The 15,642-nt window shown below is 46.0% G+C and overlaps 1 long non-coding RNA gene across 2 annotated transcripts; it reads left to right on the top strand.

Moving 5' to 3' along the window:
* Positions 1-536: 536 nt before the first annotated feature.
* LOC128347970 (uncharacterized) lies at positions 537-13,958 on the top strand. Of its 2 annotated transcripts, none has more exons than XR_008317855.1 (4): positions 537-726; positions 6,067-6,170; positions 8,032-11,824; positions 12,918-13,958. It is a non-coding gene; the product is annotated as an uncharacterized LOC128347970 (long non-coding RNA). The 2 variants fall into 2 exon arrangements; XR_008317857.1 differs by having other exon boundaries at positions 6,067-6,672.
* Positions 13,959-15,642: the final 1,684 nt, after the last annotated feature.

Here is a 15,642-nt window from a genome sequence, read left to right as displayed (position 1 = left end):
CTTATAAATCACTGAAGGCACGCCTGCCGCACGGAGGAGCAGGTTAGAGGGCTTGACTGTCACCTCCCCCCTCCCTCCAGGCGCATAAGGATGATTGGGCAAGGGGAGACAGTCATCTGGGGGCCCCACAGCTTAGGGGGCACCCAAGAGACATGTCACATGCCTCCCCTACCCAGTGCTGGCCCCAGCTTCCTTGATTAACTGAAATTTTTTTCAAATGTAAAAAAAAATTCCACCTTTGTTCAGAGGCATAACTGCAATTGCACACTGTAACAGGCCATTATCTTCCACCAAGGAGACATGCCTGGAAAGCTCATGGCAGGTTTTCCCCACTGCTACCCAGGACATGGTGGCCCTGGCACTGCACCATTCGCCAACTTCAGGGGGCATCGTGGCCACGGGGCCACCCTCCAAACTGGCTGGCTGAGGTCCAGCTGCCCTCCAAGCCCTGAGCTGCACCCCGTTTTCTGCTCCCACAATGCTCTGGGGTGCTCTCATTTGCATGCCTGCCTGCCACAGCTTCCTGCTCACACAGTCCCACCCCCGGCATCTGCTTAGCGAGGCTTTCCGAGGAGTCAAGGGATTCCTTGATCGCGTTAGGCAAAAGTTTCAAAAATTTTCAGAGGCTGATCCAAATTTGCAGCCCCTCAGGGGTGAAGACAGAGAGAAAACTTCAATCCCTCACTTCCATTTCTTTTGGAGGGAAGAGGAATGACACTTCTGCAGGTAGTAAAATTGAAGGTGTGGGTTATGGGTTTAGCCGGGGAGCAGAGTTCAGCAGAATAAGAGGGGAATCCTTAAATGCTAAATGGGGCTCTCCACCCCTATCTCCCCCGCAAACCTGAGCTCCACTTTTAGATTTCATAAAGTGCAGGCAGTTGGGGCTCCTAAAACAAGCCCCGCCCTTTCTCCTCTGGCTTTTTGCTTACCTCTGCCTGAGAAATTGTCCTGTAGGATTAGAAAGAAAACTTACTGTTTGACACTCGTTTCAGCACCCAGGTGGATGGCAGGGTTGGTCCTAAATAAACCTCATTTTGGTTGGTACTTTGGGTTGGTCCTAAATAAACCTCATTTTGGTTGGTGCTTTGGTTGGTCCTTTGGGTTGGTCCTAAATAAACCTCATTTTGGTTTGCAGATTTTCCTTCTGCTCCTACACCAGCTCCTAAGATTTTGGAAAAGACCCCCCCATCCCCCCCCCTTTTTAAAGTGAAGATTGGCAATATACAGACATGCCCCGTTGCCACAGAAGATTGTTTTAACAGGAATTGTAACGGACTATGTGGAGACAACCCAAAGTAATTGAGTGACATCCATCCATAAAGCTATAAAAAAGGAAAGGAAAGGTTGTGGTCGAGTTGGTGTCCACTCCTGGCAACACAGAGCCATGTGGTTTCCTTGGTAGAATGCAGGAGGGGTTTACTATTGCCTCCCCCATGCAGTATGAGATGATGCCTTTCAGCATCTTCCTATATCGCTGCTGCCCGATGGTGGAGGGGGGGCCCATTTAAGAATCTTGTCTCAGGGCCCACTCCACCCTAGTTACGCCCCTGCCTCCCTCCCTTGCCTGGACTTTACATCTGCCCCCCTCTGGGTTGTATTTTCCATTTTCTACCCCGGATGAGGAGCTGCCTGCCAGCTTGTGGCATTGTTCCAGCTGCTGCCTTCAGAAGAGCCTGATATCCAACACCAGTGTTAACCCAGTAGTCCTTCGTGGCAGGAGGGGCTGCTGGATTGCCAGAAGCTTATAAATCACTGAAGGCACGCCTGAGGCATGGCCAACAGTGTGGCCGGTGGCCTGCCTGTAGGTGGCCGCCAAAGGGGGCCGGCCTTTGGGGTGGGACTGAGGGCTCTGGGGAGGCTATATCGTGGGTGGGTGGAGGTTTGGGTTAGAGGGCTGTTTTTATTGTCCTGACTTGTGCCAGGCCTATTTGATGAGATGTGTGTGGGCTCTCCTGAGTGGGATGGTGCAGGGGGTGCGTCCGGCAGCCCTGGGCCGGCTATTGCTGTAGTGGTGGGGAAGAGAAGAATTGGCACTGGCAGAGCAGCTGGCCGTTACAGGGGAAGGGAAACCAGTAATTTAGTAACTATTTCCACTTTCAACTGCTCTGTCAGCTCTCAGGCCTTGGGGAGCAGCTCCAACTACCCACAGAATCTGGCCTTGCTCCTCTGCAATGCCAGATCAGTTCAGAATAAGAGCGAAATTGTCCATGATTTGATCATGGATGAGGGAGCTGACCTGGCATGTGTAACTAAGACCTGGTTGGGGGAGGTGAGTGGTCCAGTGTGGGCTCAGCTGCTTCCTCCAGGTTATTCTGTTGTGGAGCAAGCTAGAGGATGTGGGCGGGGTGTGTGTGTGGAGTGGTTGTGGTCCACAAGAATACCATTTCCCTTCCCAGGGCCCCTGTAAGACAGTTGACTTACACTGGGTGTGTATTTTTGAGGCTGGGAACTAGGGATAGATTGGGGATTCTGTTGGTGTACCATCCACCCCGCTGCCCAACTGACTCCCTAACTGAGCTGACGATGCTGGTGTTGGAGTCTCCCAGGCTTTTGGTGCTGGGGGACTTCAGTATCCACTTTGGGGCTAGCTTGTCTGATGTGGCTCAGGAGCTCATAGTGGCCATGACAACTATGGGCCTATCCCAATTAGTTTTTGAATTGACTCATGTTGCCACACACTTGATTTGGTCTTCTGTTCAGATCAGGGGAGTGTTCTGTGGGTGGGGGATCTGGTGTTTTCCCCATTGTCATGGATGGACCACTACCTGGTTAAGGTTGGTATCACAGTCACAACCCACCCCTGCAGCGGTGATGGACCTATTTGGATGGTCCGCCCCAAAAGGCTGCTGGACCCAGTAGGCTTCCAAAAGGCCTTAGAGGGTTTTGAAGTTGGTGTGGCCAGTGATTCTGTTGATGCCCTGATGGGAACCTGGAATAAGAAACTCACTAGGGCAGTGGACATGATTGCTTCTAAGCGCCCCTCCAGACCTGCTTCAAAAATGGCTCCCTGGTATACCAAGGAGCTCCTATCTCTCGGGCAGATACCAGATGGTGGAGCTTAGTGACAGTTGCTCTTCTAAACAAGAGCTGTTATATGGAGTCCCTCAGGGCTCCATTCTGTCACCAATGCTTTTCAATATCTACATGAAACTGCTAGGTTAGGTCATCAGGAGATTTGGTGCTGGGTGTTATCAGTATGCTGATGACACCCAAATCTACTTCTCTCTTTCCTCTGCTTCATCAGGAAATGGTGTTCATTCCCTAAATGCCTGCCTACAGGCAGTAATGGGCTGGATGACGGATAACAAATTGAATCTGAATCCAAGCAAGATGGAGGTGCTCATTGTAGGGGCTCAGAATCTGAGGGTTGAGTTAGATCTCCCTATGCTGGATGGGGTTACACTCCCCCAGAAGGAGCAGGTACGCAGCTTGGAAGTACTACTGGACCCAGGCCTCACCCTGGTGTCTCAGGTGGAGGCCATGGCCAGGAGTGCTTCCTATCAGCTCTTGCTCATTTGACAGCTGCGTCCATTCCTTGAAGAGGACGACCTCAAAACAGTGGTGCACCAGCTGGTAACCTCCCGGCTTGACTACTGCAATTCGCTCTACGTGGGGCTGCCTTTGTACCTTGCTCAGAAACTTCAGTTAGTTCAAAGCACGGCAGCCAGACTGGTCTCCAACTCGAAGAGCAACTCGAAGAGACCATATTATGCCTGTTTTGAAACAGTTGCACAGGCTGCCGATATGTTTTCGGGCAAAATACAAAGTGCTGGTTATTACCTTTAAAGCCCTGTATGGCTTAGGTCCGAGTTATCTCAGAGAGCGCCTTCTGCATGATCCCCACCTCACGTTAAGGTCATCTGAGGAGGTCCGTCTCCAGTTACTACCGGTATGTCTGGTGGTGACTCAGAGGCAGGCCTTCTCTGTAGCTGCTCCTGGGTTGTGGAATGCGCTCCCTGCAGAAATCTGTAATTTGAATTCTTTATTGGCTTTCAGGAGAGCCCTTAAGACTTATCTGTTTAGCCTGGCCTTCCATGGTTTTTAAATTGTTGTAGGGTGTTGTTTTTTTAATGTACTGGGGTTTTTGTTTTGTTTTTAGGGTTTTAAAATTGTTTTTAACTGATTGTTTTAGGGGTTTTTTTAAAACTTGTTTTTTAATTGGTGATTGGTTTTAACTGGGGTTTTTTTGTTTGTGAACCACCCTGAGCCAAATTGGGTAGGGCGGTATAAAAATTCAAAAACAAACAAACAAATAAATAAATGGTAGCTATGGAGCCTCCTTGCCTTTGGAAGCAGTGTCAAAGGGATTTAAAGGGGCTTGGAAGCAGCAAATGCACCATTCACTTAGATCGGTGGCTTGCACAATATGTAAGCCATAAATTTTGTACGTAGGTATATAAAGAGTCCTGATCCAGCACAGGCAGAAAGTGGATTACATGTGGGGATTGCTTTTCAGGATCAAATCCTTCTTGCACAAAGATGTGCAGTGAACACATCCAGAATCAATCAAGCCAACTGTGCATGCTATACCAGAAGCACATTCCCTAAAAGATACGGTAGTGATCCCTGCTGCGGGCTTTGAAAGGGGTGTGGGTGAGAAAAGGGAGGTGCTGGCAGCCTTCTCTCTAGTGCTGCAGCAGCAGCAGCCAAATCCACTCTCCTCCTTCACCCAGAAGGAAAGGGAAGATTGGAAATGGAGAAGTGGCTCTAGCAGCAGCTGGCAGACCACCTGTATAGAGTGCATCCTGGTGGTGTGGGGAGGCGTGAGACTGCCGTGGGGGAGGACCGTTGGGATGATGGAGTGATGGTGCCTGACATACCTGCTGCTTGAGAGAACTGCTCAACTCGCCTCATAGAGGGCCTTGAGAAGATTCACAGGAGCAGAAAGAGCAGCAAATAAAATTAGTCCAGAGAAAATGTTCTGATATGTAAACAAGAAGTAGAAAACAGCATCAATGATTACAAAAGAAAGTGAACTGGACATTTGATACTCAATGAAAAACAAAGCTAACTCAGGACAGTCCCCATTTACATCAATTGTTCACAAGTTCCCAAAATAAAGATGTTGGGGGATATGTTAATAAGAAAAGATTCAAATATGACAGAAATAAAAGATTGGTTAGAGAATGCATCTTGTTGACGTTTGAGCAAGGGGAAACACTGCTTTTCAACATGTGTTGGTTTCTAAAACCAGTTAACTGGTTAAGGGATTGTGAAGGGATGACATTTCTACCCAGGCCTAGGGATGTGCGAACTGGTTCTAATAGGTTTGGTTCGAGTGGTTCGATCTCAAACCGAACTGGACCCACTGTTTCAGCCCTTTGAGTGTGTGCAGCAGCCATTTTGGGAGCCACCACACATGTGCATGGGCCATTTACATAGCCAGGTCATGACCCAGCCATGCAAATGGCCAGGGTGCATGTGTGGTGAAATGGGCCAAAACAGCCCATGGGAGAAGAGCGGGGAGGCCGGTGGGGGAGGGGAAATGCCAGAGGACCCCTCCCCCACAGCTGCTGCAGCACCACTGAAGGCCGCCCAGGGGTGTAGCTATAATTAAGTGGGTGGGTTCAAAGAACCCAGGCCCCCAGCAAATGAGGGCACCCCCAGCTCCACACTTCCATGTTTCCTTCATGATCTCCCTCACTCCTAGAGGCTGCTGGGGAAAGGGGTGAACACGGGCCTCCTTACTAGCAATGTCCCTGAGGCCGCTGCTACCCTCACCAGGAGGTAAGTCATTTCTTAAAACTGAAAATTAAGCAATCCTCTGCCCTCAAATTGGGCCTGAACTGCTTCTAATTTGAACCAAACTGCCCCCTGTTCAAAGAGTGCCAAAACCAAACATGCCTGTCCAGTTCGAATCTGCTTCGGATTCGAACTGAACCAGGCAAACCAGATTTGAACCAAACTGGGCAAACCACATCCTTACCCAGGCCAAGCTGAGGTCAAAGCTCCACTTTAAAAGGTGTCCACCCTTTGCCCACTTAGCAGGGGATATTTTAAAAAATGCTATTGTTGCCATTTATTTGAGGTTAAGTTGTTTTCTGAAGCAGATTGTATAATCTATAGGACTGACAGCCTCAAGCCATCAAAAGCAAGCCAGACTGATGAAATTCACGTTGTCTGTATCTCCTACCGTATTTGTGTGCAAAGATGCTTCAAGAAAACACAAGGTGAATTATTTATGTAAGGTTTACCAGCCGTTGCAATCAGTGTAAGATCATCCTCCTTTCAGGTTATGATACAGAAACAGTCCCCGCCCAGACTCAGAAACTCTGTTTCATCCTAGAAGAGTCCTCCCTGTGGGATGTGTGCCACCATGGTGACGAGCCATCACCACCTCCATGTCCCTGCCATGGAGGCAGTGAGCTGGAATTGGAACGCTTTGTTACACTGCTTCTCATAGCATGCATTGGATTCTGAAACATTGCATCCAGCACGTGATCCAAGGTGGGGGACAGGAATATATACAATGGACAGAAATGAAAAAGGATAAACTTGGGGGTGGGGGTTGAGGAAGGTGGAATTTCAGCCAGGTGAATATAAAAGGCCAATAACCAGAACAGCTGTGTCCATTTGCATGAATCCCATTGGCAGCATGTACATTACACTGGTGAAAAAATGAACAGAGATGGTAGATGCCGTCATCCTCCCAAAGGACCACAGAGTTTAAGGGTAAGTTAATGGCACACACTGATTTCTTCCAGGCCCTGGTTTTATGGCATTTATCTGAAATGTATGCTGGTAAACCCTCCTCATAGGAACATAGGAAGCTACCATATACCGAGTCAGACCATTGGTCTATCTAGCTCAGTATTGCCTTCACAGACTGGCAGCGGCTTCTCCAAGGTTGGAGGCAGGAATCTCTCTCAGCCCTAACTTGGAGATGGCAGGGAGGGAACTTGGAACCTTCTGCTCTTCCCAGAGCGGCTCCATCCCCTGAGGTGAATATCTTACAGTGCTCACATTTCTAGTCTCCCATTCATATGCAACCAGGGCGGACCCTGCTTAGCTAAGGGGGCACATCATGCTTGCTACCACAAGACCAGCTCTCCTCTCCTCTCCACATGCAGCATTTATTGACTTTAAAGCCCCTTTTGACTCCATCCCTAGATCACAACTCTGGAGCAAACTGGCTAACACCTCCATAGACCCATGATTACTCCTGCTCATCCATATGCTATATGAAATCACCACACTGAGAGTAATGTGCAATAACAAAGGCTATCTGTCTGAACCTGTAGTTACGTAGAAGGGGGTTAAGCAAGGATATATTCTTTTATGTTTAATGTCTATATTAATTTTTAAATTCCCTTTCTGGATAACCCTGATCTCCATCTGCCTAAGCTAGCAGGCAGAAATGTTATACAGGATCCAGATCTGTTCCACCTGTAACTTCAAACCCATGGAAGTGGTTCAGTCTAGATTCCTTCATGCATATTCCAGATGAGGGCTTACCACTGTGCTGCTGCCATGAGCTGCCTGGTTTTCACTGCACGTGTGTGCAGATGTGTTTCAAATGCCAACCTATGCCTAGAGGTGGATTTGACCAGAGTTGAGGCCCAGGGGTGGCTTCACACATTTAACTACTGGTTCAAATTATATTTTTGCCATCAGGGCTTTGCCCCTGGTATTGAAAGATGCATTTCACTCTAATTGTTATAAGAGCCTTTAAGATAAATTGGGCAGATATGGCCTCTCACCACAATATCTACTTCCATTGGGACATGATGCCACCAAAGAAATTATTAAACAATGCATTGCGGATACAGAGAAGCAATCTGATTTAAGCCTTGTTACAGTTAGTAGTATTCCAGATGGCTTCTCAAACTACCCTCAGCCAGCTGCGTACCTCACAAGTTTGACTACTCTAAGTCAGAGGAGAGCTTTCTCCCTGAAGTGGTTTAATGCCCTTCCTTCTGTCATTTTGAAAGGCAGATTTAAAAGAATACCGCTCAAGAACCAGCTATGTCCATGTGGTTCAGGCAATATCGAGTCCATCTCACATGTTCTTTTATACTGTTTATATTATAGGGACATTCACATTGCCTGGACTGAACCGCTTCTAAAAAAATATGCCAGGTTGATCGGGAGAGTATTACACTTCCTTCCTTCTGGCAGACCAGTATACAGCTGGGATAGCAAGATGATGCGCCACAGCATGTAAACTGAGATGGGAGCAGTTGATTAATTGCAACTGAGACCTCTGTAGGTATATATTCTGATGCTCTTTTACCCAGTCCTGTTGTTTTGATTTTATTTACGTTAATTTTATTTTTTATTTCATCTTTTGGTTGTAATAAAATTCATTCTTTGGTTTCTTCCATGGTTAGAGGAAGAGATTTATTTGAGAAGATGTGTCTGTTATGGGAAACATCCAAGTACTGCAGCGGTGTTTCAGGGTAGGAGAGTGGGCAGGTATAAGTAAGCAGAAACAAGAATGAAAGCCGTCAAAACTCTTACTTTTCTGTTCCTGGTTTATGACTTTTAACATTTTCGACTCTGCTTCTCCTACAAACATAACTCAAGGGGTCTTACAGCAAAGACTTATAACAATGAAACATAACAAGTCATCAAAATCAGACTCAGCAGCAAAAAACAAAGCATTGAGCACAGATAGCAGAGTCAAAGGGCACTTCCAGATGGGCTATTAAGTTGGGATTGTTCACCCACATTTGCGAGGGAGGTCACACAACAGCAGCATCTATCTCTATTTTCTATATCGGACCTCTGAAAAGTATACAGTGTACTGTGCTTGATTGGCCAGCAAACTCGCCTGACCTGACCCCATAGAGAATCTATGGGGCATTGCCAAGAGAAGGATGAGAGACATGAGACCAAACAATGCAGAATTGCTGAAGGCCGCTAATGAAGCATCCTGGTCTTCCATAACACCTCATCAGTGCCACAGGCTGATAGCATCCATGCCACGCCGCATTGAGGCAGTAATTGCTGCAAAAGGGGCCCAAACCAAGTACTGAATACATATGCATGCTTATACTTTTCAGAGGTCCGATATTGTTCTATTCTACAATCCTTGTCTTCTTGGTTCCATGTAATATTCTAATTTTCTGGGATTGTGGATTTGGGGTTTTCATGAGCTGTACGCCATGATCATCACAATGATAACAAATTAAGGCTTGACTTATCTCGCTTTGCATGTAATGCGTCTGTCTCATATATCAGTTTCACCTTTTAATTTGCATTACTGAAATTAATGGACTTTTGCACAATATTCTAATTTTCCGAGTTTCACCTGTACTGGCATGTGGAAGAAACATCACAATTCTGGAGCTACAAGGAGCACATCTAGAAGGGCCCCAAAACGAGGCCTGCCAGGATCACAGCACCTTGGCCAAAAGCCGGTTTGAAAAACCAAATCTTTTTATACAATTAGTATAGTATAGGAAGGAACACAGTGACAAAGCAGTTTTGTATAGGAGAGAGAGAGAGAGAGAGAGAGAAATCCTTGAAGGTGCTTTCTCTATGTTTAGTCTTTTGTAAAATCCCTGCTAGACTTTTACATTCCCCAGTACAGCCATGCCTGCTTTTGAGCTAGCAACTTGTGCAACTCAGATGTTGCTTTGCTTCCCATCATAGCATGCAACATGAAGCACAAAATTCTCTACTGAATTATGGGCAATAATCATGGAAGAAGAGATAGCCAATTTATGGCATTCAAAACTAATTCATTTGCAGGATCTCCAGCCACACAAGTTTTAAAATCTCTGAGTTAAGCAAAATGAAGAATTTGTCTCTTCTTCGGGAAGGTGCAGTATTCAGTGCAGCAGTCCTGTACAATAGTACAAACGTGTTGGGTTTTTTTAAAACCAGTTTAACTGTCTGGCTTACCTCCCAAAAATCTGGAAATTGTAGTTTCATGATCGTTCTGAGAATTTCCCACTAAAGATTCCAAACATCCTCCTCAGAACTGAAGTTTTCAGAGAAGAGGCATTACGCCCATTCAAGTCTATGGTAAAGATATGCCCTATAGTCCTTTGAAAACTTACCTTTCACCATTTTTATTTTTATTTTTGCTCCCCATCCCCAAAAGTAGTGCATTTGCCATTGGCACAATTCTTTGCACAGTTATAGAACAAGAGCAAATGAGTGCCACTCAGAGCCACATTATCCATGGCACTTAATCTCCATGTTCAGAAACTGCTTCGTGCAGAGGGGGATAGTGAGGTGGAGTATAGGGTCAACTCTAGACGTGACAGCAGGTTATTTGTGACCGGAGCTTCCATGTTTGCTTTATTCTTTTTTAAAAAAAGAACAGCAGGGTGGGTGGAGATGAAGGTTGCAGACCTACAGGACTGGTGTGTGTGGGGTTGGGGTGGGGTAACACATTCTCATGCCTCATCTCCTGATTCTTCCCTGCATCCTGCCTCTGAACATGAAGGTACCATGTAGCCATCAAGACAAGTAGTCTTTGGTAATTCACCTTCCATTGTCTAAGCCCCTTTTAAAGCCATCCAAGCTGGTGGCAATCAGCACATCCAGCAGCAGAAAAATTCCATAGATTAATTATGTGCTGTGTGGGGAAAGTACTCTCTTCTATCTCTGCAAAATTTCCTGCCAGCTAGTTTCATGGGATGACCCCGGTTTCTAGTGTTGTGTGTGTGAGAGAGAAATTTCTTTCAAATGAATGAATGAATCATTTATTTCTATCGTTGATCAGAATAAGAATTTTTTTTCTGCTTCCACTCTCTCCACTCTGTGCATAATTTTACAAACCTCTCTTCTTAGCTGCTTTCCCCCCTAAACTAAAAAGCCACAAATGTTATGGCCGTTCCTTGTCAGGCGGATGCTCTAGCCCCCTGATTGTTTTGATTGCCCTCTTCTGTACCTTCTCCAGTTCTATAATATTCTTTTTGGAATCTAGTGACCAGAACTGTAAATGGTGCACTTCATGGTGCACTTTATTTCATAGGTTCCAACTGACCCCGCTTACCCCGCTTACTCTCTATTTTCTGGAATCTGTCCCTGTTTTGTTCCTGGTTTTGCCTCTGAGGATGCTGTGTTCAATTTTGTTTCATGTGAGTTGCTAGAGTTGTCACTTTACCAGATTCAACTCCCAGCCCACTCTCTCTAGAAACTAAATAGCCACGTGGGTGGAAGGATGCTAAAGCCCTATGCAGCACCCAGCATAAGTGGAATCCGATCTTCTTCAGCAATATGCAGGACTTCATTACCTGCTTCTTTCTGTTTGTGCCATGTTTTTAATCAGAACCATATCCACACCTCTCAGGCTGCAAGGCCACACCCCTTTCACATTCACAGGCTTGTCCCTGTTTTCATCAGTGACCTGTTGAAAAGTGTGCTGCTTGCCTTGACCAAAAAATGCAATAAAATGAAAAGAGCCGCTCCCCAGCACTAGTTAGTATTGGGGAGAGATTCTTTCATTGCCATTCACCTACTCTCCCCTTTGCACTTGTGCACTTGTGAAGTAGTTTGTCACAATTAGTCACAAGGTGTGCCACACAGTGTTTCACAATAGTCACAAGGTGTGTAACAAGGTGTGACTATTGCCACACTTAAAATGTTCACACATTTGGATTTTTTTCCATCTCTCTCTCTCTCTCTCATATCTGTGAATATCCAGTCAAAGGGAAACTTGAATAACTTCTCCATTTCTCTTGTGCAGCAATCAGCAGCAACTGATCTAAATCATTAAATGTGTGATCTCATGTATCTGCAAGTGGTGATCCCACCTGCTTCACCAGCACAATTGCATTCATCAGAACAGTCCCTGGCTGATTACTGAATGCTCAACTTAACTCTGCCACCTTGTGGTTATCTACAGATACAAAATGCAGTCTAACCGGTGAGCATGAGCTTATTCAAAAATGGCGATGAGGTAGTACTCCCTAGTCCCGCGCCCTGCTAACTTGGCAAAGAGGCACCTTTCAAAGAGTGATCCCCTTTAGATTAAGCAGGGAGAGAGCACTTGGCCCTATTCAGTCCCAGCATAGCATCCCTCTAGTAGTTGTTGTTGGTGTCTACTTTGTGATTCTTTTTAGATTGTGTGCCCTTTGGGGACAGGGATCCATCTTTTTCTTTTTCTGTGTAAACTGCTTTGAGAATGATTTTGTTGAAAAGTGATATATAGGTGGAGGAGGAGAGGAGAAGGAGAAGGAAGAGCACTCCCTTTCTTGATTTAAGATGCCCCCAGAAGTCCTATCAATATTTGGATGATGCCAGCAAAAACCTACTTAGCCATAGTATAGGTAATATATTATGGTATATCGTACATAGCTCTCTCTCTCCCCCCCATATATATATATATATATATATATATATATATATATATGCGACAAAACTTCTCGATATATATAAATTTATATATATAAATCAGATAGATAGATGGATAGATAGTATACCCCATCAGGGTATAGGGCCTGGTAAATATACTCTATCCTGGTATTTGTTGGGATACTTGATTCTGTGTGAAGTTGTTGAGCAGGCTCTTTGTTTGGTGTTTCCCATCCAAGCATATTTCGAAATGGGGCCAGTGCCAGCCCAGGGATGGGAAAGAGGACTCCCAAAATCCTTCATAGAAAAAGAAAACCACACATGGAGGGTGGGGGAGAAAGAACAAGGCAAGTGTGGGCTGGAAAAAATATTTAGCAAAGAAAAAGAAAACACTGTTGAGATATGACAGGTTGCTAAGATCAGTCTCAAGGAAAGACCAAATTAAGGAAGGACTTATAGTATTCATTTTAAAATTATTTCTGAATGGAAAGTATATAGAAAAGAGCAACACTAATGTCTTGCTTCTACACTGTGATGTTTCCCACAGGTGTCTTCATGGCCAGAATATAGACTGTAACCTTCCTATATATTGTATTTTTAGTTGGAATTTTTTGTAGCCCTTTCTCTGGTTTGCAACTCCTACATGTTCTGGTATTTTCCCCTAGCCAGAGAATGGAAAAGATGCGGCGGAAAGATACTAGAAACTATCAGGAGTGACTCATGAAGATAAACTCTCAACAAAAATTTCCCCGAGATACAGTTGCTATGGAAAACAGGTAATGTATCTAGGTTTTTTGTGCCTCAGAGAGTGTATTTAACACTGAATGCAGTTCAACACTATCTACCTCAGTAAAGGTAAAGTGTGCCATCAAGTCAATTTCAACTCCTGGCGCTCACAGAGCCCTGTGGTTTTCTTTTGGTAGAATACAGGAAGGGTTTACCATTGCCTCCTCCCACGTAGTATGAGATGATGCCTATCAGCATCTTCCTATATCCCTGCTGCCCGGGGATTCGAACCGGCAACATTCTGCTTGTTAGTCAAGCATTTCCCTGCTGTGCCACTTAAGGTGGTCAGTACCTCAGTAGTAATCCCTTTATTGGGATTCCTTGTCAGCTGTAGGCTTGTGGCCATCCCTCCTAGGGCAAATATCAGCTGCATGCCATGGGAGTGTACATGATACAGACTGGGACCATGACAGAGGCAAAAATGTATAAATCCCCTCCTGTCATGCTGTGGTTCCAGTCCAGATCCCGCTGTGGCTACTATACAGAAAACAAGTAGTTTCTATGAACATAGGAAGCTGCCTTCTACCAAGTCAGACCATTTGTCCATCTAGCTCAGTATTGTCTACACAGACTGGCAGTGACTTCTCCAAGGCTGCAGGGTAGGCAAGAATCTCTCCCAGCCCTATCTTGGAGATGCCAGGGAGGGAACCTGGGACCTTCTGTATGCAAGCATGCAGGTGCTCTTCTCAGAACGGACCCATCCCCCAAGGGGAATGTCTTACAGCGCTCACACATGTAGTCTCCCATTCAAATGCAAACCAGGGTGGGCCCTGCTTAGCAAAGGGGACAATTCATGCTTGCTGCCACAAGACCAGCTCTCCTCCCCAAAACTAATGGTGTGAATAATGAATGAATGAACTAATGGAGTGAACATAGTGAATGAATGAACCAATGGAGCCTACTTTCCACTTCTTTCAGTGCCCAAGACTCATTAAAATTTTGAATGAAATCCATTCTGTATCTTATTTTATTACTATCCTTGGACTTGCTAGTCCACTATGACTTTTTAAAAACCATTAAATTTTAACGGAGAGCCTCTTTTAATGTGCGTGACCACCACCATCTGTTTTCAAGTTGGAGAACTGTAATGAAAATGCCCTAGGAGTCCCCTCTATGAATTGTGATGTTGGTTTGTATCAAACTGCCAACACATGAGTTCTAAAGGGGTGGTACCAGGTGCAGCTTCCCCATGAGGTGAACTGAGGCAGATGTGCCTTTGAGGGGTCTTTTTGGAGGCAGCAGAATGTGCCTGGTTGCTGGCATGTGGCCACCCTCCTTGGCCCCACCCCATCCCCACCTCCCAAGCCCAGGCATTGCTCTCTGCATGCCCAGTGGGAGGCTGATTGGGCTGCTACATGACCCCTCCCTATTAAGACACCACCGCCACTGGCAGCAACAGCTTTGGCATTAGCTCTCCTTCCCATACTTGGAAGGAAGGAGACCCAACGGAAGCGAGAAAAAGGAGACACCCTCCCAAGTTGGCTGGAAGAACCATCTCCATCTTACTCTTGCAGAAGCTGCTGCTATCCTTTTGAGGATTCCTGTAGGCCTCAGAAGGGCAGTGGAGACATGGTCACAACACTGCAAGAGTGAACAACTTGAAATAAACTACCAAAAAACCAAGGTCATGGCCTTTGCTAAAAGACCCAAGACCCATCATTGGAATATTGACGGACACAGAATTGAGCAGATCTCCTGCTTTACATACCTGGGGGTGGTCCTCCATGCCTCTGGTCCAAGAGGGGCCCATTGTGATCATGTTGCCCTAGCGGCACAGAGGAGCTCCATTGCCATCTTGAGGTTCCTTTGGTTTAGAGGTGGCCATTATGTACCTGCAGCACTCAAACGAAATCAAGCCAAGCCACTGGTTGCATTATTACTATATGGTGCCCACCCAGGATCACCATCCAACCTTGTTATACTAGAACATTGTTGCCATCCTCTGGACCAGTGTTCCCTCTAACAGGGATTCCCAGATGTTGTTGACTACAACTCCCAGAATCCCTAAGCAAAAGCCATTGCAGCTGGGGATTTCTTGTTAGAGGGAACACTGCTCTGGACCCATTCTCCCTGAACATGAAAAGGCAACAAAGACTATAAGGTGTCTGATGCCAAAATGTTGATGGTGAAAATGTCCTTTGTGACCAAGCAGGTCCAACCACAGCCAAGCCAACCCTTGTGCACCACCTACTTCCTGTTTTGAGTCCAGCCACTTGAGAAACCAGGATGGAGGCTCCCACCTGAGCAGGCACAGCATTAATAGAGCAGAGCAAAGCAGGACGGAGACAGTACACTGAGCAGCGAGGAGGAAGAAAGCAAGCCAGAGACCAGCTAAGGAGTTGGGTTGCCCACTCAAATTCTGCCTGTGGCACGCCCCCCCCCCCAAGGACTAGTGCCCTGGGTGACTGCCTAGGTCTGTCTAATGGACAGGCCAGACCTGCATATATGGTTCTCTCCTGCACTCATTTTATCCTCAGAACAAACCTATGAAGTCGATTAGAGTGACAGAGTAGCTCAAGCAGCTTAAGTTCACTCATTGTGCTCCTTGGGGACTTTGAAATGGGGTCTCTTCAGGCCATTGTTTTAGCTACAACACTGCCCTTG

The sequence above is a fragment of the Hemicordylus capensis genome, chromosome 1 (assembly GCF_027244095.1).
Source record: "Hemicordylus capensis ecotype Gifberg chromosome 1, rHemCap1.1.pri, whole genome shotgun sequence".
NCBI classification, from domain to species: domain Eukaryota; kingdom Metazoa; phylum Chordata; class Lepidosauria; order Squamata; family Cordylidae; genus Hemicordylus; species Hemicordylus capensis.
This window is presented reverse-complemented; position numbering and strand designations above follow the sequence as displayed.